At 38.4% G+C, this 22,464-nt stretch overlaps 1 long non-coding RNA gene across 1 annotated transcript in view; it reads left to right on the top strand.

Moving 5' to 3' along the window:
• Window positions 1-22,170, top strand: part of LOC118698996 (uncharacterized) — an 86,418-nt gene extending 64,248 nt beyond the window's left edge. Inside the window, exon 2 of the long non-coding RNA XR_004982011.1 lies at window positions 21,680-22,170. This is a non-coding gene — a long non-coding RNA (uncharacterized LOC118698996). The remainder of the gene's footprint in view (window positions 1-21,679) is intronic.
• Window positions 22,171-22,464: the final 294 nt, after the last annotated feature.

Raw genomic sequence — 22,464 nt, forward strand, 5'->3', positions numbered from 1 at the left:
GATTTTATAGAAATGCTAATTTAAATAGCTAGCATCAGTGAAAATTACCAAAATCACACTTTTTCAAACCGTTCATACATGATGAACCAGCAGACAATAGGCTGACTTTTGAAGCTTATATTTTCTTAAAACAAAACCTGCTCTTGATGCTCACTATGATGTTTTATTCCTCCATAAAGTGACTACTCAAATATGGAGGCTAATCTGTTAGTGAATCAGGTTCAAGTAAGGTAAGTCTAAACACTTCTACCCTGTCATGAACCTAAGTGTTTCATATTTTAATTGACAACATTCACATCGTTGAGCTTTTCATTTAGACTTTGTTAAAATCTGCTCAGAAAGGCAGATGGCTGGTTGTTATTTTTAATTCACAAGCAATGTTAAATATATGCCATATGTTATAGAACTTTTCAGGCACAGCCTTTTGAATGCTATCACAATAAACTTACAAAATTACATAAAAGGGAAATCTGATAGAGAACAACACCACTGCAATTTGCATTTTTGAAAAAGGAAATAAAAATGACCAGACTTCCTTCTTGCTAAAATATAATTATTCAAATCACCAAACAATCTTTGGAACATCAAAATTGGGGCAGAAGGGAAGTATTTGTGGGCTTCTGTTATCTGTTCTGCATCTAGGAAAACGTATTTTAATGCACTATATGCATTAACTGAGATGTTTCCTAGTAAAAAAACGTTCATGATGTTTTACACTACTGTATGTGGCAGCTTCATGTGTAGGTTAGTAATGAAAAAAGATGGGCTGAAGAAAAAATAGTTTTTAGCATAGTTTGAGATCAGAGTTGTTGTCAAAAGATACATTCAAGTTATATCTTCCCTAGAATTGGAGCTGTGGAAGCTGTAGCAGAAATTGTATAGCAACTCTGAAATATTTTCTTTTTCTAAAAACCATAGCTAGTGGATATATGGCAGCCCACAGTCTGCTGTAGCAAAGAAAAGTATGCCAGGTTTCAGCAGCTAGTGGAAGACCCATATTTGAAAACACGGCATCCAGCATGTTCCTGAATTGCATGTGGACTTCTGGCCTGTGAGTTTTCAGGAGCAGCTCAAAGAGACAGACAAGGCAGTGTGTATAATAACAACCTGTTGTATTTAATGTGATACAGACGATGAGATGTCTCCCAGGGAGGGAATAACAACCCTGCAGGTGAAAGGGTTGTTATGGGGAGAATGATGTCTTAGAAAGGTTTCTGTGTGTGAGCAGGGGATGCAACCTCACAAATCCAGTGATTAGCTGTCCCTGAAGCTCTCCCTGGAGAGTCCAACAACCAGCTCTGAAAAGGGAGCACATTCAACAGCTCCTGTGCACCCACAGTCAGTCTGGACTACCATGGTTAAAGTGTCAGTTGGGTTGTCATGAGCAAGCATTGTTTTGGTCTTCTGTCTTGCATGGTAAAATTGTGGGGTTCCTGAATTTATTCAGCTGCTGAACACTGCTTGAAGCCACTGGAAGTGAAACTTTAAAGTAATGGTATAAATGTATGTGCAGAATGCCAAGAACATTTCTATATAGTGTGGAGATGGATGAATTATTCATTATGAATTATTCATAACACAATTTTTGACATTTTGCTGGAATAAATTTCCATTTTTTTTAATTATTCACAATATCACCAAATAATTCCTGAACTTTTCATTATCAGACATCAGAATACTTTCATAGGTTCTTGGTTTCTTTCTTCATTACTCATCTTATTCAATGACACCTGATTAATCCAGCCACTTCTGTAATTTTTAATATCTTAAGCCACAAATCCAGTCAACTAATGAGATCCAGCACTGCTATGAAGGCTGTTAGAGAAAGTGCAAAACATTTCTTTTTTAGAAATATTTCCTTTTGTAAACACAGATTCAAGTAGATTTGGTTATAATAGATAGGTTTCTAGAACTTGCAGCAATATTATTTTTCAGTATTGTCATTGAGACAACTACCAGTTGAAGTGGTTTCAGAGCTACCGGCTGACATTCACATTTCTTAAATGGAATTGATCTAAATCTGGTTTTCAGGTAAATATGGGACTAGTTAATTAAACTCAGGGAAGACCTATGACTGCACAAGCTGAGTAAGAAATAAATTAATTCAGAATCAGAACTCATCTTCAGTGGTGTTCAGCTGTAAATAGGGGGAACAAATATAGATTCAGAGCTATACAGTAGTTAGAGTCTAGAAATTGCATATAAAGCTCTACAGAAGAAATCTATATTTTCCAATCAGCCCTCTACTTGGTATGCACCTAAGAAGCAAAACTGCAACTGAAACATCAGAGTTTTTGGGACTTATCAGTAAGCAAAACCAAAAAAGGTAAAACATGTCACAACAAGTAGTTCCAGTCAATGAAATGAACTTTAGGTCTTGTGGCAGCTTTAGACTACATCTGCTAAAAGCACTAGTCGCACATAAACTCCCCTAGATGCTCTGGGCTAATTCCTATTTTTGCAAGTTAAGTGGTTGGTTGAATAAAAATAAGAATTTTAAAAAAGTATAAGAAATACAACCTTTTCTTGCCCAGTTTCCATGGAAATGAAAGTGGAAAGACTGCTGGCAGTCAGTAGCCGAGTGTGAGAACTCTCGCTTGCAGATGTCAGTTCCTCACTCTTCACTGAAAACTGCAAGTGTTGGTTAAAAAAATCAGCTGCAAATGATATCTTCAAAATTCTGTGGATTAAAAAAAAAAGTTGATAAACTAGTTTAAAATGGGAATATTAAAAATGTAAAAGTCTTTACATTTCCATCCACCTGGCTGCTGAGACACTTTCCTTTTATAAGCACAAAAAGTGGTGACTACATTTTCAGTTACTATCTTTTGGATTTCCCTTCGGCTCAACAGATTGAATTGATCACTTTGCTGACTGTGCTGAAAGCCTTTCCACTTAAAGGAGGCACATGATTTCTTATTGGTTTCATAAAGCACTCATGGATTCTGTTTAGATATGGATTGCTAATATTTACATTAATTTATACATAACAGAGAACGGAATGGATCTAGTTTTAATTCAAGATGTGATTGTTTGCATATAATATCTTTCAAGCAACGAATACTAATGTATTTCAAATAAAGATTGAGAAACGTACTCAGTGTCTTGCAAGAGTCACACAGTTTGGACACAAGTTTACAATTGTTAATTGTTTAATGTAAAATAAAAAAAAAATCCTTCATATTAAAAAAAAGACCAGAAACGTGTCAGTTATAACCAGTGCACATTCTCTATAGTCTGGAAAAACTCAATGCATTTATTCCCCTCTGTATCTCAACAGGCAGTAGTTTACTGTTCTTAAGCACTACATGGAGAATAATGACTCGGAGGGATTTTCCAGAAGATTACAGTCTTAAAGACTGTAAGATGTTTTTTATGTCATACAATATTTATTACAATAAGGCATGATTTTCCCTGGAATGACTGCTAATGGGCCAAATGAATAAGCAAGTAACTCATTCACAAACAGCATCATTAGGAGCTGAGGTAAATAAGCAGCTGATCTTGCTTGTTCTGTACACTGAAGCCTTGAGACTACTTTTCATTTTTCCTTACACATTAATTCAGTTTTTGTGGCTGCTGTGGTAGGTGGAGTATTTTATATTCTCACCTCATTAATCAGGTGTGGGTTACTGCAGAAGATCTATAAATGTCCATTCAGGAGATTGAGACAGTGTAACCCATAACAAACCAGCAGCTGCACCATGAAGGCTGTGATGGAACCAAGACCTTGGTAACACACCACAAATATTGTGAGGCATCTGTGAGGGAAGCAGCATCACTTATACAATGAACAAGGTTATCACTTAAACCATGTGAATATAAGAGAACAAAAAACGATATTGTAGTAAACATTCTGATTGTATGGTAATGAGTATAGCAGAATTTAATACACAATATCTCCCAGTCTCTGCTTCATGGTCTGACCTAGGGAAACTCTTCTTTCAATTTTCTGAACTGAGGCAATATACAATTATAAATTTTTATTTTTCTCATTTTAAATTATAAAAGAAAAATAGAAGTATTTTCCTACAAGCTTTTCTTTTACTCCCCTTTTTACCTATACTGACTTCAAACTACCTAGATTAATCACCAGTTACCCAGAAAAGAGATTTGATTAAATCATTGTGCGCTTACTTGGTTCTAGGCTTATGTACAGGGAAGCACTAGAAATGAGAATGAAACCACTGCAGCAGAGCAGAGGAGCTTCATAGTGGGGTTCTGCAGGGCTCTGTCCTAGGGCCAGCTCTCTTCAGCAACTTCAAAAATAACTGGAAGTAATACTAAGTTTGCTGATGACACTAAACTGTCCAGTTCCTCAAAGGCAGAGAGGCCCTCCAGAATGACCTGGACAAACCAGAGAGATGGGCAATCACCATATGAAGTTTAGCAAGGACAAGAACTGGGTTCCTCGCCTAGGATGAGCTGAGGAATTAACCCTGGCTGTACACACAGCCTAGGATAGGTGCAATTAACCCTGGCTGTACACACAGCCTAGGATAGGTGCAATTAACCCTGGCTGTACACACAGCCTAGGATAGGTGCAATTAACCCTGGCTGTACACACAGCCTGCAGAGCAGTGCTGTGGAAAGGGACCTGGGGATCCTGGTCAGTGGCAAGTTGAACATGAGCCAGCAGTGCCCTGGCAGCCAGGAGGGGCAATTCCAAAGTGGGGCGAAGAGGATGGTGAAATATCTGGAGATGAAATCTTGAGGAGTTGATGAGATCCTTCGGTTTATCCAGTCTGGAGAAGAGGATACCGAGGGGACATCTCACTGTAGTCTTCAACATCCTCATGAGGGGAAGTGGAGGGGCAGACAATGGTCTCTTCATTCTCATGACCAGTGATGAGTCTTGAGTAAATAGCACGAAACTGAGTCTGGGGACTTTTAGGTTGGATATCAGGAAAAAGCTTATCCCTCAGAGGGCTGTTGAGCGCTGGATAGCCTCCCACGGGAAGTGGTCACAGCACCAAGCCTGACAGAGGTCAGGAAGCATTTGGACAATACTCTCAGTCACGCGCTGTGATTCTTGCAGTGTCCTCCACAGGGCCAGGAGTTGGACTCGATGATCCTGATGAGTCCCTTTCAAGTCAGAATATCCTGCCATTTTGCCTGCAAAAGAATGCTCTGAGGGCATGCAGGACAGCAAAATGGTTTTGCTGTTTTTTTCACTAAATGTCAGTACAGCAGGCATTTAAAAGATATTTTGACTTATATGAACTTCCAGTGAAAGGGATGAAGCTGCTAAGTGATTTAACTAGTCAGGAGTGGTGTAGTTTTAACCAAGATTTTAACCAACCGTTTTGATTGCAGTCAAAAAACAGTTTTCAAAAAAGAGTCAGAGATCTCCTTCTTTTTTCCACCATGCACTAACCTCATAGTTACCAGTTCTTTACCCACATCTTGCTATCATTGTACGCCTGCTCTCATCCTTCCTACTTGTTAGGGCTTCTAGTCCATTCCCTTGCAAACATTCTTTTAAGTGATAGATATGGTGAGATAGGTCAACATATCTACTCCTGCTGGAGTTTGTGGAGCTAGGTGCAATTAGGAAGTGTAGACCACACTGACTTTTTTAAACTGTATTTTCTTATAGCAAAGATGAAGCTCACCTTCCCTGGGTAACTGAGCTATGTCATTGCCCAAAGTAAGACCAGTCACTGTAAGTGATTCAGGCCTTTATTTCTTTCCTGAGGCTTATTGAAACTGTCTTTACTCTTGAAGGTCAGTGCTTCCAACTAAAACACTTTTTTGTCATCTCTCTTCAGAGTGTCTTCCAAGCCATTTGTAATTCTTCCTCATTGTCCTCTCTCTTCTAGACTCTTTGTGTTTCTTGTTTCCTCATACTTTTTAGCAGGAATCTTGCATTGATGCTGTGGCAGTTTTTTTCTTTGTTTAATATACCTTTCATATATTCTCTATATGCTTAGCTTACATATTTTCAGCCTGATACTGTAACTAAGTTCTGGTATTTCCCTAGGCAGGAGGACAAAATCTTCTAAAAGTCTCCCTGTTGAAGGCCTGAAGCCTTCTGCTATCTTTGTTCTCCATAGGAGCCAATGCTGGAACCAGCTCTCTAGGACAGATTTTTATAACCAGGATACAAGCCTCATCTGAGGGGGAGAGATACTTGAGGTTGCCAGAGCAGGGGGACATTACTTAATCTATTAAGCTTCTCATAGGGGAATCTTCATCAGGTGTGTTAATTTGCAAAGTCTATAAAAATTGTATATGTGTCATGTGCTGTAATTTCAGCATTTTACACCTTGTTGAGTTGCACACCATAAGGATCCTAATTAAATGAGATAAAACCCCTTTCATCCCCTTAACCGTGTCTAGCTCATAATTCTAGGACCAGAGAAAAAGGCATCACCATAAATGAAACTCTAGGTTGAAATACCTTCTCTCAGCTGATTTTTAGGAGGCTTTTCACAACCTGGATGCAGCATTCAGGAAACTAAGGAAATAATGTAATCTGATTCCATGTTCTGAGGTATGAAATGACTTTTTATTGGTGGTAGGGAATAGCTCACAATCTCCAGCTTACGCTGTACAATACTTCTTGTTTAACTAAACAGCTTTTGAATGACACTGCAGCAGGAGACTGTACAGGGGGAGGGGACCTGCCTAGTCCTCACTCATTTACCTTTGACTTGGTGTGACCAAGGAGTTGATACAGCACACTTTGTTATAATAGGAATGTCACAGCTTGCAGAGCTTTTATCATCCTTTTTATGGCTTTCCAATTTGCCTGGTTGCCCTATTTCCTTCAGTATAATCAGCTATTTGCAGAGGTGGTATTGCCAGCTAATGATACTGGCACTTGGTTCATGTAAATTAATTTACATCATTAGTCTGATTCCTAGTACTGTGTTGCCCTCAGAGCACTGATATCGGACAATGAGACCACAGAATGAGATGAAACTATGGCAACAAAGTAGTAACTTCCTAAGAACACGATTTCCTTCTTTCTACACAAACTTGTAGTTCACCTTGACCATGACCTACATCTAATTTAAGAGTCAGTAAAAATTAAGTATATATTGCAAACCAAATTTTTAAGGTACTTATGTGACACATTGGACAATTTAAGCTCTAAGTCAATTTCTTACTGCTCCTATAAGCACGGTGCCAATATGACAGGCACCCTTAAAACTGTGGTGATGAGTGACAAAGAGTTCATATTCACCTACCATCTGAGTTTAGGAAAGATCGCAACACCAAAAGCTATGTATAAAAAATTGTGAAGTAGCATCATGTTACTGACAGATCAAAACTTTCAGCTTTAGTGGGCACAACCATTTATGGTTCTATGCTCTTCCATACTGTCCCTTGCTCAATTTTTTATTAATATCAAATATTTCATACATTTGTAAAGTACAAGGTGCCTCCATGATCAGACTGGTTATCTACATGATGGTACAGCAGGAGAATTAATGGAGTTGCAATTGTTTGGTAGTGTCAATATGGAAGTAATAAATATTGGGCTGTTGTTTCATATATCAACAATACAATTGTAATTTTTTTTTAATTCCAGCAACATATACACTAATCAAGTGCTCTGTCTTTTTTTTTTTGACCTGAAAATCTTCCTCTTCTGCTTCTCATTCAACATTCCTGAGCACCAAAACCCACACAACACTGAGATCAAAGGAAGATTTCCATCAATTTCAGTAGACTTTGAATAGAACTAAAAGAAAAAAAAATATTGCAAGTATGTAATAAAATAGTATACATTTAAATTTTAATAGACATGGGCAGAAATGTTCTTATTTATGTTCCATAAACCCTATCTCCCTGAGATAATTGAAAACATTTTCCCTAATTTTTCTTTTATGGGGACTGTGGTGGAAAAGGAAGAGATAAAAAGATTCTTTTAGAAAGCACATCTGAAATCTTGGAGCCCATTACCAAATCATTAGTGAACACAGGCCCCTGTGATGACATTTTGCTTAAAAATTGTTAATCTGAACTCAGGAGCTATTTGATTCACAGCAGCAACCACTGCTAATTTGAATGGATTGGTGGTGCACATTCCTAGTTGTATTACTTTTCCTGTTTTCTTCCAACTAGTTCTGTCTAATTCCTCAGATGACTCAGGCTTATCTAAGTTTTGGAAGTAACCTAGCTCCATTTTATTAAGAAAGGGGCTTTAAAATAGTACTTTGATTAACTATCCGTGCCCTCCATCTGCAAGACTTCTTCAGTCAAATGCTCCGTCACAAGCCTGCCACTGTAGCTCATGATTGTGATGAAATGTCCCAGTAGAAACTTCTTTAGGCAGGCAGGATCAAAACTACATCTCCTGAGCCAGTGCACCCAACCAGATTTCTTACTGACCTTCCCCCAGGAAACAGAGAACTTTTCTCGTAATTTGCATACAGCTGCAAACTGTCGCTAAGTGCAGTCTTGAAGTTTCCACCATCAGCTCCTTGCAGCATTTTAATCAATAACTTCTAATGGCAAATGACAACAGTGAGACAGGTCACCCTGCTAACTGTAGGAATATCATAAAAATTGAGAAATAAACAAGAAATGTCACAAACTTTCCAGTGAATGTTCCATGACATACTGTTTGTGTTAGACCGCTAATCAGTCTTTAGTCTATGATAAATTTGAATACTAATCCCTTCTGAATAGGGATTAAGCTTCAGCGTGTAGAGGAGGGATTCATTAGAATTCATCTCATCAAGACACAGCTTGAAAAAAGTTGCATGGCACTCTGTACCTCAGACCTTACAGTGCTGACAACCAATTGCCAAACCACCACTGAGTGCCTAAAATCAACAAACTGTAACTTATTAATGCCCATATTTTCTCAGTCAGAAACTGATGACATGTTGTGTTGTTGTCTGGAGAGGACTATCTTTAGGCAAAATGCTTTCTGGTTAGTTACACTAGACAAACCATCAAACAGTCCTGAAAAAGATGACAATAAGTAAGGGAAATTCAGTGGAGATCATGTTGACAGAGTATGAGCATGAATGTTTTGAGGCCCCATCTGTTGATTTATGTATCATTGGCCCACTAATTTCACTATTGTGCAGGCTCACAATAGTGAAATTACTTCATTGATTCAGCATGAATCAGACTATGTATTAATGCATTGCTGGAATGCCCTTTCCCAGGAAACATACACACTCTGGAATAGCTTTGACCTTCTCCAAATCATATTCATGCAAAGGCAATGGTGGCTAATGCAAGATGTGGTGTGTGCTTAAAAGCAGTTTCTATTTCTTTAGCTACAGGGTAGAATCAATGAGTGTTTTGACCATGAAATTAGTAGGGCAAACTCTCTAAACTTTTAGGACTCTTTTCTCAGTGTCAGCAAAATTGGGATAGCTTTGATGAACACATGGAGATTTACTGATCTCATAAACTGAATATATTTTCAGTAGTCCCCAGTACACTCTGCTGTTGCAGGGAGAAATGTCTGCAGGCACTCTTAACTAAAATGCTTTGTTTACAGCAAACTGTGCATGGCAACACAACATTTACAGTTCTGCATGCTCTACAAGTGCAATATAGCCATACTTAGGGGCTCTCTCACAAGTGACTCCCTTTCTCCATCTGTCTGACAGTACCCCAGGAAAACAGTCAGATGAAGAACAAAGGGCAGAACAAAGGTAACCTTGAGACATATCATTATTTACAAGTGTCAGGTTGTAAGGAGCACTTCACAGTCCAAGCCTCATTCATTATAAGCAGCAGAAGTGTTAGCTAATTAATTTGAAATGTGTGTAAAAAAATCAAACAAGAATTCAGATGTAGAATCCTAACACTGTCACACCAGCTGGTGTTGACCACTTTTGCAGGGACTACAAGCTTCAAAATCAATGTGCTTATCTCACTGACCCCATAATGGAGTTGCTTCATCTGGAATATTAGATATTGACCCATTTGGGTTTTGTACCTTTGACACTCTTCAATATATTCTCTTCTTTTGAAGACAACTTCAACCTGAAAGTATTCTTTCAAAGAAAGAAAAGCAGCCATACAATATGCATATCTGTGTGGGAAAAAGAAAAAACATCATTGTCAATGAAAGTTTCCATCCACATCACTGCGAAGCCATTCAGAAATGCTGGCACCAAGCACCATAACATTGCTGATGCTAAAGTAAACAGTATTACTAGGTAGTAACTTTGACAATTTCAGTTAGATTCCTGTTATAACCTGAAGCTTTTGCACATAATGCACTGATATAGAATTTTGGCTATTTAAGTCAAATATCATACATTGTCCCCAATAATTAAAATTGTATTGCCTATTTTCCTTGTCTGTGACTCATGACAAAAAGACAGATTTTCTTTGAAGCTGGTTAGACAGTGTCATGCAAAATAAAATGTACAGCAATGTCAAATATTAAACAAAAAATCCCCAAAACAAATGGCAAAAGTACATGTATGGAAATCTAGACTAGTTGCATCCAGAGATCTTGGAATTATTGAGCACAAGTAGGGATTCTATGCTTTGAGTTCCTAGCAAGAATATCTGTTTCACCCAAGACCATCCCTACATCTGGATGCTGCATACAATTTAAAGAAAGATTCAGTCAAACCTTATGATGTAATTTCTGCTTCAATATGTTGAAGATTTTTCTCACAAATTCTTAAAACAGCAAGCCTAAAAAATCCCTCCCTTCAGAAAACATCTTAAAAGGAAACTTATTATTGAAAAAATGTTGATTTTTTTTTTCAACAGATGAAAATTCTGTCTCACAAAGCTCGAAGTATTTACTTATTGCCCTAGATTAACCTTCCAGGATGCTAATGGTAACATTAGCTTTTTACAGAAAAAGCAGCTACAAAACTGTAAAGGCCCTTAAATAGTACCTTTTCTGAACAACTGGAACATTCTCTACCCTACAGATTCAGTGACAATAAATGCCCAACTGAGGGCAGGAAGAAGAAAGCCCAGGAAAGGTGTGCTAGCTGGCAAGTGCAGGGCCAAGGGTCTGCTCTGTCTTAGCAGTGAAATCTGACCATGGCTGACTTGTCAAATATTGTCACAAGTCAGCTCTGAATTTGGACTTTGTGGTCAATTCAAATTGTGGCTAATCACACAAGAGACAGACAAGAACAGTAATTTCTTCTGCAGTAAAGCCAAGCTTTCTCTTGTTATCAGAGATGAATTCTAAAAAAATATCATCCTAATTATACTATCTTTCTGGTTTTCCTGTTGTCATCATATAATTCTAGTGTCTTTCAGAAAGCACACGTATGAAATCTTGTATTCTGTCTAAGTTTTGCACTCAAAATTTGACAAATTTGTTAAACTACATTGAACAGAGGTTTTGTTACAACATAGGAAAAATAATTGTGTGTAGTACATAGGAGGGGTGAAATTTAATGTATGAGACTGAACTTTAGACAGAGACTTACTTGCTAAGAGATTAGTTCAAAAGTGGAGTTACATAGCCATCATTTCCTAATGGAATATGCTTCAAGGTGTATCTGAAAAAATAATCCTTCCTTATCCTATATTGGCATGGTTTATAGGATAAGATTACCCAGCCTTTTTGGTGCTGATACAAGATGACAATGTTCTTGAGAACTTTGCTAGTTCAATACTAAATGATTTATATCTTGAAAGCTCTCCCTTACTCTTGGGAGATTTGCAATCCACCAGATGTCACTTCCAGAGTAGTGTTCCTGATCCCAATCTTTCTCCCAGCTTTATTCTAATACCCTTAAATTAGTTATGTTTCAATACCTGTGAGTAACAACCTCAGTTCTGTCACAGTACTTAGAATATCTATTGGTCATAATTATAATTTAGCACTTATTCAGTCAAACTTCATACAAGCAGCTTGTCAATTCTCCCTTGTAATCCTCCCCTTATTGTCCTGCTGATCTTCAAGCTGTTATTTTCAAAATTTCCTTCATATAGCAAGCAAGTCTCCCAAAGTGCCTCTAACTAGAGATCTATAGCCACTGTAAGATATTTAGGATTACTTTCTCTATGAATACTCCTGCATATATAGGTCAAAATATGTAAATTTTTAGCTCTGTTTTTCCAGTTTAAAACATGGATAAGCACCTAATCTATGTTGGAATGATCAAGGTGTTCTGTCCCACCGCTAAATTAGCTTGGAATCAAAGTACATGAAAGTGGTTAGCAGCACTCAGAAAAGCAGCAGACCACTCAGGTGGCTGTATGCTTTCCTTAGACCTTAGGAAAACCTTTTGTTTTCCATCTGATGGTAGAAAGCTGAAAGAAAACTCTTTAACACCCTAGATTTTCTGTTCATGTATGAATATTACTTGTCTTGCCTTTTCTTCCTTGCACAATTCCTGCTGGGCTGTACTGTACTGGCTATTTCCATGGAAGAGGAGTTTATTAAGCCAGTCTTTGCTACCAACAACATAACACCTCTCCTAGTTCAAATAAATACTCCACACAGACCAGCATCACAGCTGTTATTGAAAAGGGATGGAGACACAGAGGTGAAGCTTTATACCATGGGGATGAGGTGAGGTTTAAGAGTTTCACTCTTTCCTAGCAGTACTCCCTTTCTTGTGACTAACACACACCACTTGCTCTGCAGGGACTGAGTTCCTGATCACACTAGGAAATGGATTGGTGCAGTGCCCAGTAGTAAGCTTTTTGCCATAGGTGAATATCTGAAGAGGGATAATCTCCAGCTGGATGGAACATGTCAGGGGACAGGATGGACATCAGAGGTGCAACTGCATTTGCAGTGTGCCATTCCTAATAATGGCCTGAACCATCTCTGGGTGAAAGTCACAGCCCCTCTGGAGTGTGTTTTGTATATACAGGTAATGCTATTGCCCAGGGAAACACAGAGCCACACAACAAAATGTGAACAAGTCTAGTCTGAAGAACATAAAAGGCAAAAGAGTATGTGTCTGTAGTAGAGACCTGGAAAGGAGTAAGATATTTTTAATCTAGATGTTTTCTTGATATTTTACCTGTTTGGCAGATCTCAGCAGGCGCATTTTCCAAGTATTTGTCCACTCTCTGTGAAACCCATGTTTACTTCTTGTATTCACAATGCTGTTTCACAGGTTTACTGCCCAACTCAAAAACGTCTATCCTCAATTCTACATGTTTTACAGTATATTATCATACAGCTGAAATTGCTGACAGCAATTAAATTTATTACTACTGTTTCATGATTGGTTTGTAAATGCTTCTGTATTTCCCATGCTAGCAATTCAGGCTAAAGTTTTTTTGTTTTTTTTTTTTTTAATTTTATTCAAGAACAAGTCATGCTTGTTTCAACAAGATTTATAAAAGGACAAGTATATGTCTTCACTCAAGTTAAGAACAGACCATCAGCTATTGAAAAAAACAAACCATATAGGAATTCCATCTTTGAAACTTGGCCAAGAAAGATGGCCGGTAGGAATGTGTACACTTTGTGCCAGTCTCACATTTACAGGACATGGGGAAAACATGCTTTCAGACTCAGTGACAGCTCAACATATTTTTAAAAAATTCTTCAGTTTGAAGACAGTCAGTAGAGAGTTTGCAGCTAAGCCATAAGTGCTGAATGAAACTGGGGTCTGAGAGGAAAATAGATGGTATCTGACTGTGTAATTAAGGTACACACATGAGGGATGACCTGGTGGGTTGACCCTGTCTTAATGCCAGGTCTCCACCAATGCCTCTCTATCACTTCTCAACAAAAAAGATAAAGCAACAGGCTAATTCCACGTCCAATAAGGACGTGGAAAGAGCACTCACCGACTGCCACCATGGGACAAACAGACATGACTTGAGGAACTAAATTACCAATTTATTATCAAATTAGAGAAGAGTAACAAGAAGTAAAACCACGCTGTCTGTCTCTGCTGCTGCTTCCTCCTTGTGTGGAAGACTCCTCACACTCCTTCCCCGCTCCAGAGTGGGAGATAGTCCTCTGTGGACTTATCCAATGTGAGTCCTCCCCAGGGGCTACAGTTCTTCATAAACTGTCCCAGCATGGCTTTCCTGCAGGGCAGCAAACCTGCTCCAGCATGGGCTCCTATCTCCATGGGTCCGCAGGCTTTGCCAGGAAGCCACTACAGCATGGATTTTCCATAGTGTCACAGCCTCCTCCTTCAGGCAGCCAGCTGCTCTGGTGTGCACTCCTCCAGGGGTTGCAAGTGGATCTCTGCTCCCCGCTGGGCTTTCGTGGGCTGCAGGGATGCAGACTACCACACTCTGGTCTTCACCAAGGGTTGCTGGGGAATATCTGCCCTGGCAGCTGCTGCACCTCCTGTCTGTCCTGCTCTGCTGACCTTAGTATATGCAAGGCTGTTTCTCACTCTCCTCTGCTCTGATTTTTTCCCCATAAATACCTTATCCCAGAGTGACTGCTTCTGGTGACGATGGGCACAACCAGTCCAGCAGTGGTGTGCCTTGGAGCTGTCTGATGCTGTCTCTACAGGATATGGGGGAAACTTCTGGCAGCTATTCCAAGAAGCCACCTTTTTAGCCCCCCAGAACCAAAACCATGCCATGCAAACTGAATATGAATGAATTAATAATGCATGTCACTTTTCTCTGGCACTTTTCCTTGCTCTACTTTACTTAATTGTCCTATAATGCAGTTGTGTTGTAATTAATAAATAAATAGTTTAAAAATTATTGTTGTAATTCATAAGTTAAATATCTGTATGAGTCCAAGGCTTGCATCCTTCCCTCAGTGGTTGTGAGAAGACAGCTTTGCCTGATTTTCTATTTGCCACCTGCCATTATTATTTATACAAAGAAATTATGGAACCTCAGTGGTAAAACTTGTCTTTATGGACCTAGAGATTGCTTTTACTTGTGATGTCTCCAGCAGAAAATACTTATCTCCACAGAAAATACTGTGCATTTTCTATGGAAGTGCGGGAGAACTATAGCAGAACATAAAATTCTTGAAGGTTGCACACAGTTTGTCTCAAAGAAACACTGCAAAACACATCTGAAAGTGGAGGGAATAAGAGTATTTTATTAATTTTGGGGCTTGCACACTTCTATGCTATCCAACGTGAAAGAGCCACAGAGCCCAATGAAGTTCAACATCTTCATTAAAATCAGAACAAATTTCTAGTTAAGCTGCTTCAACATGGGAAAGATTTTTTGCTGGTGCTGTATTCACCACTTTATTTAAGTATCTCAAGCATATTCAGAATTATTTCTGTGATATTTCATTTTAATTTGAGGCTCTTTCTCATTCATACTATTCCTTGGTCAATACCAAGACATAGCACAACGTCCATAAATTTAAGAACTACCTATATAGACCCAGTATGCAAAGTAGTGTTGCAATCAAATTTGTACAATGTCACCCTTCAGATGATTTATAATTCAGTGGAATTATTACAACATTTATGAAGTTTCTGGTCCAGTTAATTTTCTTTTCTCAGAAAGAAAGTCTGTTTCTCATTATCAGTGTGAAACTGCATGATTTTGGAGAAGAAATACTGTCCACTACTGAAGATAAAGCAAGTAACTGACAACACTTATTCCAGGTATAGTATAGCAGTCTCACTGTTATTATTATAAGTAATCCATTAAAAAAATATTTATATGTAGAGAGAATCTTGGAATGTATGGAAATGAGAAAATTTGTATCAAATAGTAGACAATGCCATTAGGAGATTCTTTCCCCTGTACGACACAGAAACTAATATCAAAGGAATGAGGTGACAATTTGATTTGCTTTCAGTGTGATGCATTGGCAAGTAATTTGATAACATACTGTAAGGTTTTTTTTTAAACATCTCAGCTTTCTTCCTGGGAATGCAATATTGAAACTGTGGTGTTCACAAAAGCACTGACACTCAGCTCTATAGTATTGTTAAAAATATGAATCTAGTTAGTAGCAGATTTTTTTTCATCACATCTCCTTGATCCTTAGCTGTGTGGTGGTGAATGCACTCAATATATCAGCCAGGGATGAAACTAGCTCTCTTTTTGTGCTACTTAGTCACTTGTGTATTCCATCTCCTACATTACCAATGTTTATATACTCTCAAACCACATTCAAGCAGTCCTTAAAATGATCCCTAAAGAAAAACCAGTGAAAATAACTAATAAATGGTATGAAATGATCATTAGTACAGAAAAGTGAAACTCCTAGAGCTGAACCCATAAATATCAACCCATAAAAAACTTGTATGTTTAATATACAAGTACGTATGTATCTACACACAATTTGGAGAGAGAAAAATATGCATCTCATTTCTTCCTCATTTCAGTGTTTTCGTTTGTAGCATTCAATAGGTAGATTCTTCTGTCATAGGCAACTAAAAGAAGAATTAGTCTCACTATTTCTTTCCCTAACAACCATAGCATAAGGCAGCCAGAAGTTTGTTGGTGGTACAGAGGATGGTTAAATTATTTGATTTTTCTGGGTAAAAACTACCCAAGGAACACCATAAGTCTTTGAATACTTACTGTGTGGAATTCCTTTTTTCTTCATTAGAAGGAGTTAAAGGCATTGGTATCACATCTATAACAGCTCAAACAAATACTTTGGCTTCACTAATTAACATTTTTCTACTCTTTTCATCCAACCGGAAAAGCCAGAAATCTGCTTTTGCAGGACTGAGTCTGATCGTATCTCTTTCATTTGGAAATCCCTGTCACTATTAGCATGCAAATCTGAAATTTCAAGAGTCAAAAAGGAACTCAGAGGAAATTATTAAAAGTGAATTCATTAATTAATTTAAAAGGGAGATATAAATTTCTATAAGAAGATTAATACTTTCCTCATTAGTTATCAGGTTTTGATTTCAGATGCTGTGATCTCTGCCTCTGTCAGGATACAAAAAGCCAACTTCAAGAAAAGAGAAATATCTCCATATCCTCTGTGCAGCTTTTTCAGTTTCCTGAACACAGCCCATATTTATTACAAGACTGGACTGAAGCCATATAGGACCATCAATTCTATGTAAAACTGTCCAGCTTTTAATGAGGACTTCTGTAAAAAGCAGACTCTCCCCCACTGCCCTAACTTAAACCAACACATGGAATGCATGGTGTTTAATAAAATACATTACTATATTTTGTGCTAGGTTGCAGGAATCATGTGAAACTGGTAAAAGATTAATTCCATAGTAGAGATAACTGGTTCTGAAATTTAGGTCTCAATTAATTTGCACTGTGTGTTGTTGAAGTTTGTGAATACAGATGATGAGAACTTTTGCCTAGTTGCAGTAGTGCATTTTGTTAATTATGAAATTCAAAATAGAAATGTCCTTAGAACTTGGTTTTATTTTCAGGGTATGTTCTCTCTTTGACCTTTTGATTCCTAATGTTATCACATTTTGGCAACTTCTAGTGAAAGATCCATGTGACCAGAAAACTAATTAATAATACAAGAGCTCACATTTAAAAAAGCCATTTTAAAATGGGAAATATTTATCTAAAATTTGTTTAGATGCAAGCACTTTCAGATGATGGAGTTGTCTCTAGCAGCGTTTGCTACCATTTACTGAGCTACTCATGTACTGTATGGGAAGCTGTGGGTTTAGGGATGTGAACATTGTTAATTGTAATATCCTCTGTCTAGCAAGGGCCAGTACTTGCAACCTGACAGTGGAATCAAAGAGGTACAACACTCTCCTAAACACTACTTATTTCCTGAGCTGATTGAATATCCTGATAATGCACAGAGAATCCATGATCTGATACAGATAAGTTACCAATGATTCTTATGCTCCTATGTTTGAAAGAAGTTTTAAGAGTGCACTACAGAATTATGTAACCAGTGACATCACACAAAGAGAACAACTGCAGAAACCTTTAACACAAAGAGTATGGAATACAAGCAAAATGACAAAAAATTCTTTTTGGCTGATATTTGATAGCTTAACCAAACAGTGTTAAATACCTTTACACAAGTATTTAATTTTAGATATATGCACAAGGTATGTCTTATCTAGCTTTTTATGAACTCTGGTAATCACTGAGTCCAAGTTACTTACCACGACGGTTATTAACCATCAAACACTTCCCATTCTCTAGCAATTTCCCATTCCCTACTTTTCTATTAAAGGAGTCTGTTGCAAGAACCTACACTGCTCCATCCCAGATAAGAGTATCTTCACTCTGGCACCCAAGGGCAAGTTTACTTGGCTGCATGCATACCATTGCTGCCCTGTTCCCCTTTCCTTTGAGTCACCTTAGAGATAACTTCACACTGGGAACTCTTTGGGGACACTGAGATAAGAAGAGAGCAGAATGTGACTGTGTGTTACTACATTCAAATTATTTACTCCGTAGAAGACCTGTAGTGAGCTGGGGATAAGCAACTAATTCTTTTTTGAGAGATGAAAAATAGATACAGGGAAACATTTCTGAAGTATGGTCACATATTCCTACTGAATTCAGTGTAAGGTTTTTGTATAAATAGGCTGTTTTCTCCCAAGTTGATTTGAATGTTTGGAACATTGGACCAAGCAGTCTGCATGTTATCCTAGTTTTACAAAATCAAATGGATAACTCTAAAAGGGATTAATCTGAAATCTGTAGAGTTCCACAACCAAGAAGTTACAGAGGAACTGTAGGATTTTAAGGAGTCTCACCTTTTTTTTTCTGTTTACTTATGAAGCAATAAACCAATGGACTACTGAAACTGATATACCTGGAATCCACTAGATTACTAATACCAGGTATATCAGGCTGCTAGCTTAAAAGAATGATAAATGTTAATGAGAAAACAAATGAGAAAAACTAAAACATACCAACAAATTATAGTCTGCAATATTGGACTTGATGATCTTGGAGGTCTTTTCCAACCTTAACGGTTCCATGAATATTTTTTCTTAGGTTAAATTTAACACCAAATAATAATTAAAACAGCAGATTTAGTATCAAGTTAACCTTTGTGTCCGTGTTGCAAACATTGCTAAAAATCAGATCACATAAAATGTGAGGTGTAAATTATTTTAAGTAAGTGGCACTTGTAATGATACCATACAGATGGTATTTATGGCAATTAATGGAGATTATTTTAAATGGGAAGAAATGGTGACAACCTGCTTGTGCTAAAAATGTCAGGCAATTCACCTGCAAGCTGCATAACACGGGTAGAGAACAACATTTTCCAGTGTGCCATTGAAGTGGGGTAGAGGACACTGACTGTCACAGAGGGCAGGACCATGATGGGAATAAGCTTAGTATCAGTCTGAATAAATATATTTGTTGCCAGGCCATGGATGTGCTTGTACAGAGCTTGTGGTATCTGGCATTAGAATAAATGATGAGAGAGAAAGCACATGGTCTGTGCAAGTCAGACTGTGGCTGCATGGTAAAAATACTAGCATTCATTAGTTTCTTTTTATTCGCTCATCCCATGCAAAAGAGGAGAAAAAGACACCAGATTTTTCTGCACTCTATTAATTTGTTGGGGAAGTACATATTTTGTCACATTTGTCACAAAGTCTTGGCATTTATATCTTCCACTCTACCTGGAAGCAAGGAGATCATTTTCTATGGTGTCTGGTCTGTTTTTGGATTGAAATACTTACCTATCTCTTCCATGTAATGCCTTAATAAGTTCATATCACAATCTTTTTCATTTAGTAGAATGCATTTTATCTCCAAGAAATTTATTCCTTAGCACCCCTGATGAAAAAAGTAAAATGTAGATGCCTTTTGAAAGATTGTTCTGCTTTGCTGAAAAGTAAATGAATTTTTTGAAAACTAGGGCTCTAACAGCTTCTTGCTAAAAATATATTCATCTGTACCCCTGTGTGTGTTTGTGTGTGTGTAGGAGGAATAGACTTTTATTATTGTTATACTGGGAGATTCTCTTAGTTTAAGAATGGTTCTCCTCATTTTTTCCCTCCAAACAGCAAAGACTATATGTTAAGATAAGAACAATTTACTGGAAACAGCAATGAGATAAGAAAACAAGCAGTGACAACATCATTATTAACAACAAAAGAGTACAATAAAGAGAGTGATTCCCACAGAAATGCTCACTGACCTCAACCCAACCACAGCCACGCCAGCCCAGTATTCCCTCTGGCTTGGGACTGGTGCCCTGCTACCCTGCCCGCTCTGCTTCCTCCATTCTTGCTTGACTGGAAGAAGCAGGAGTGAAGCCAGCCAGTGGATGGTAAACACCCTGGCTAGCTGGCCAGCCCACCTTCAGCCAGAGGGGGCACTCTCCCAACTCCGTGGCTGGGCGCAGCGCCTAAGGCTGGCGTCTCGCCCAGAGACGATAGCCTGCCTTGAGGGACATTGCCGTACAGGACTTCAACCCCGCAGGAAGAAGAGGCGACTCTCCAGTTAGTGGCAGGTTCAGATTTGTTGAGCCCCAAGGGAACCAATCACTCCCAAAGAGGCCAAGAACAGAAGAGCCCAGAGGGTCGGAAACACTGGGTTTTAAAGGGAGTGGGTGGTAGGGGTGGTAACAACTCAGGAACAAATCAGAGTCTGGGGAAGGGTGATACATAGATGATTGACATAAAGGGAAAACCAATAATGGTGAACTTAGGGAGGGGCCTCGGCCCCTGAACCAATCACCCGACACCCTGGCTGGAAGCTTCTAGAGAAAGAGGCAGGAGTGCCGAGTGACTGGTAGACAGCCGGGGGCAGGGAATTAAAAAGATACATAGGTTGCTGGGGTAACTGGGGAGGAGTTGGGAGATTGACAGATAACTGTGGAAGGGAGGGGCCCAAAGGCAGAACCATTAACAGAATAACATGGGGGGAACAGAACATACCAAAAACAAACTACAACACAGGAGAATCCCTTCCCCTGCCTCTGGCAATGCTGTGAGGTGGAGCAGAATAACCTCCTAGCCATGCCCCTTTCTGCCTTTGGCTACTGCAGAAATTAACCCTGTTCTGACCAGGAAAACAAAGGTCTCACTGTTTAGTTACCAAGAAATAGATTGACAAGACCTATTGTTTAATGGATTTAATATTGTTTATAGTTTAATTTTTCCTACATTGCTTCCTATGTATTAAAATAATTTTGTAGAATAAAACAGACAAATTCTAGCCAGTAATGTTCCTGATTACCATACGAGTTCAGAACACTAGTTACCTCTATTAATTTTTTAATCCAGAGGGATATGAAAGGTGAAAAAGGTAGAGAGAGATAGAAAGAAATAGGAAGACAGGTGCAGGGGGCTGGGAAAGAGAGAGTGAGAGAGATTAGAGCGAAAGATAGTCACCACCACATGAATCCCATGGTGTCCAGCTGATCCTTCCTCACCCAGATCTTCTTGGTGATGGGGTTTCCAGAGCTGTTCTTTGGAAGGCACCACATTTATACAGTAAAAGCCCCAGATATCCATGGGGCATGGATGCTGTTCCCACAGCTTGGGCTGGCATGTGTATGAGTGGCTTCCTTCCCCACAGTTTGCCACTGTGCAAATTTTTGTCAGGATAGTTTACCCAGATCTGTCTCACCAGGCCAGAAAATAGCATCTTCCTATTTTTGCCATCTATACTTGCCTCAAGCTCTCACAAAGGGAATTCTTTGTCTGGCAGTTGATCTTATGGGAAGTCCCATTTGTGGCTTTGACAGTGTTTTGAGACACGTAATTGCATTTCGTTACAGCAAAAAGGCTGTGCTCTGCTAAAGTAAATGTACACAGAACTTATAGGCTGCTTTGGCATTTTCACTGAGGATGAGTACAGGAAATATCACCACTGGAATATTACACAGTAAAAAAACAACAGTGAGTATAATTGTACTATTTTTCTGTTCTAGGGAATGACTCCTTCTGTGTGTCCTGTTTTGCATCTCACAAGTTTGGAAGAGACAAAAGTTATGAAAAAAGAAGTAGAAGTACAGTTGGACCTGTATAACACCTAGCTTTTCATTTGGGGACTGCCAAGTTTATGAAAACTATGACAGAATCTGCCATGGAGAATCACTCATCAAATTTTATCCCATCTAGTCCAGGAAAATGCAAACTCTGAAAGAGGATGTCTTTGTAAGGGGAGATGATTTATTTATTTGTGGTCATGTTTTGACTTTGAAACTTCACCATTGGTAATGACAGGAAGACACAAATTTAGCCACATAGTCCTGTAGTTCTATTAGGGCTTTGTGCTTAGTTGTGACCTTTTTTAGAAGTTGTGGAGAAATTGATTTGCATGTGAATAAATGATACAACTCAGTCTAGGAACTATAAAGTTTATTAATTAATATTGTGAATGAGAGACTGTTTTTCAGAAAAATAAAAACTTTTTGTTGGATATAGTTTGTTTACTTTTGTCCTCCCAGCCTTAGAGACTTTTGCTTTGCACTATTTTGTGTACAAGTACTTTTAGCCTTTAGGTATCTAATCTATATTTTTATAATCTGTGAGTTTGATGCAGTCAAATCCATGGCCAGCTCCTGCAGAAGTCAATGAGAAAATTGGCTCCAGAGGCCCTCTAAGAGGGTACAGAGGCATTTAGGAAGAAGATAATAAGTTGTTGTTCTCTTTCACCACATCATATGTCAAATGACTGTTGGAAATTTTCTGATTCCATTTAAATAATTGTGAA

The sequence above is a fragment of the Molothrus ater genome, chromosome Z, assembly GCF_012460135.2.
Source record: "Molothrus ater isolate BHLD 08-10-18 breed brown headed cowbird chromosome Z, BPBGC_Mater_1.1, whole genome shotgun sequence".
NCBI lineage: Eukaryota > Metazoa > Chordata > Aves > Passeriformes > Icteridae > Molothrus > Molothrus ater.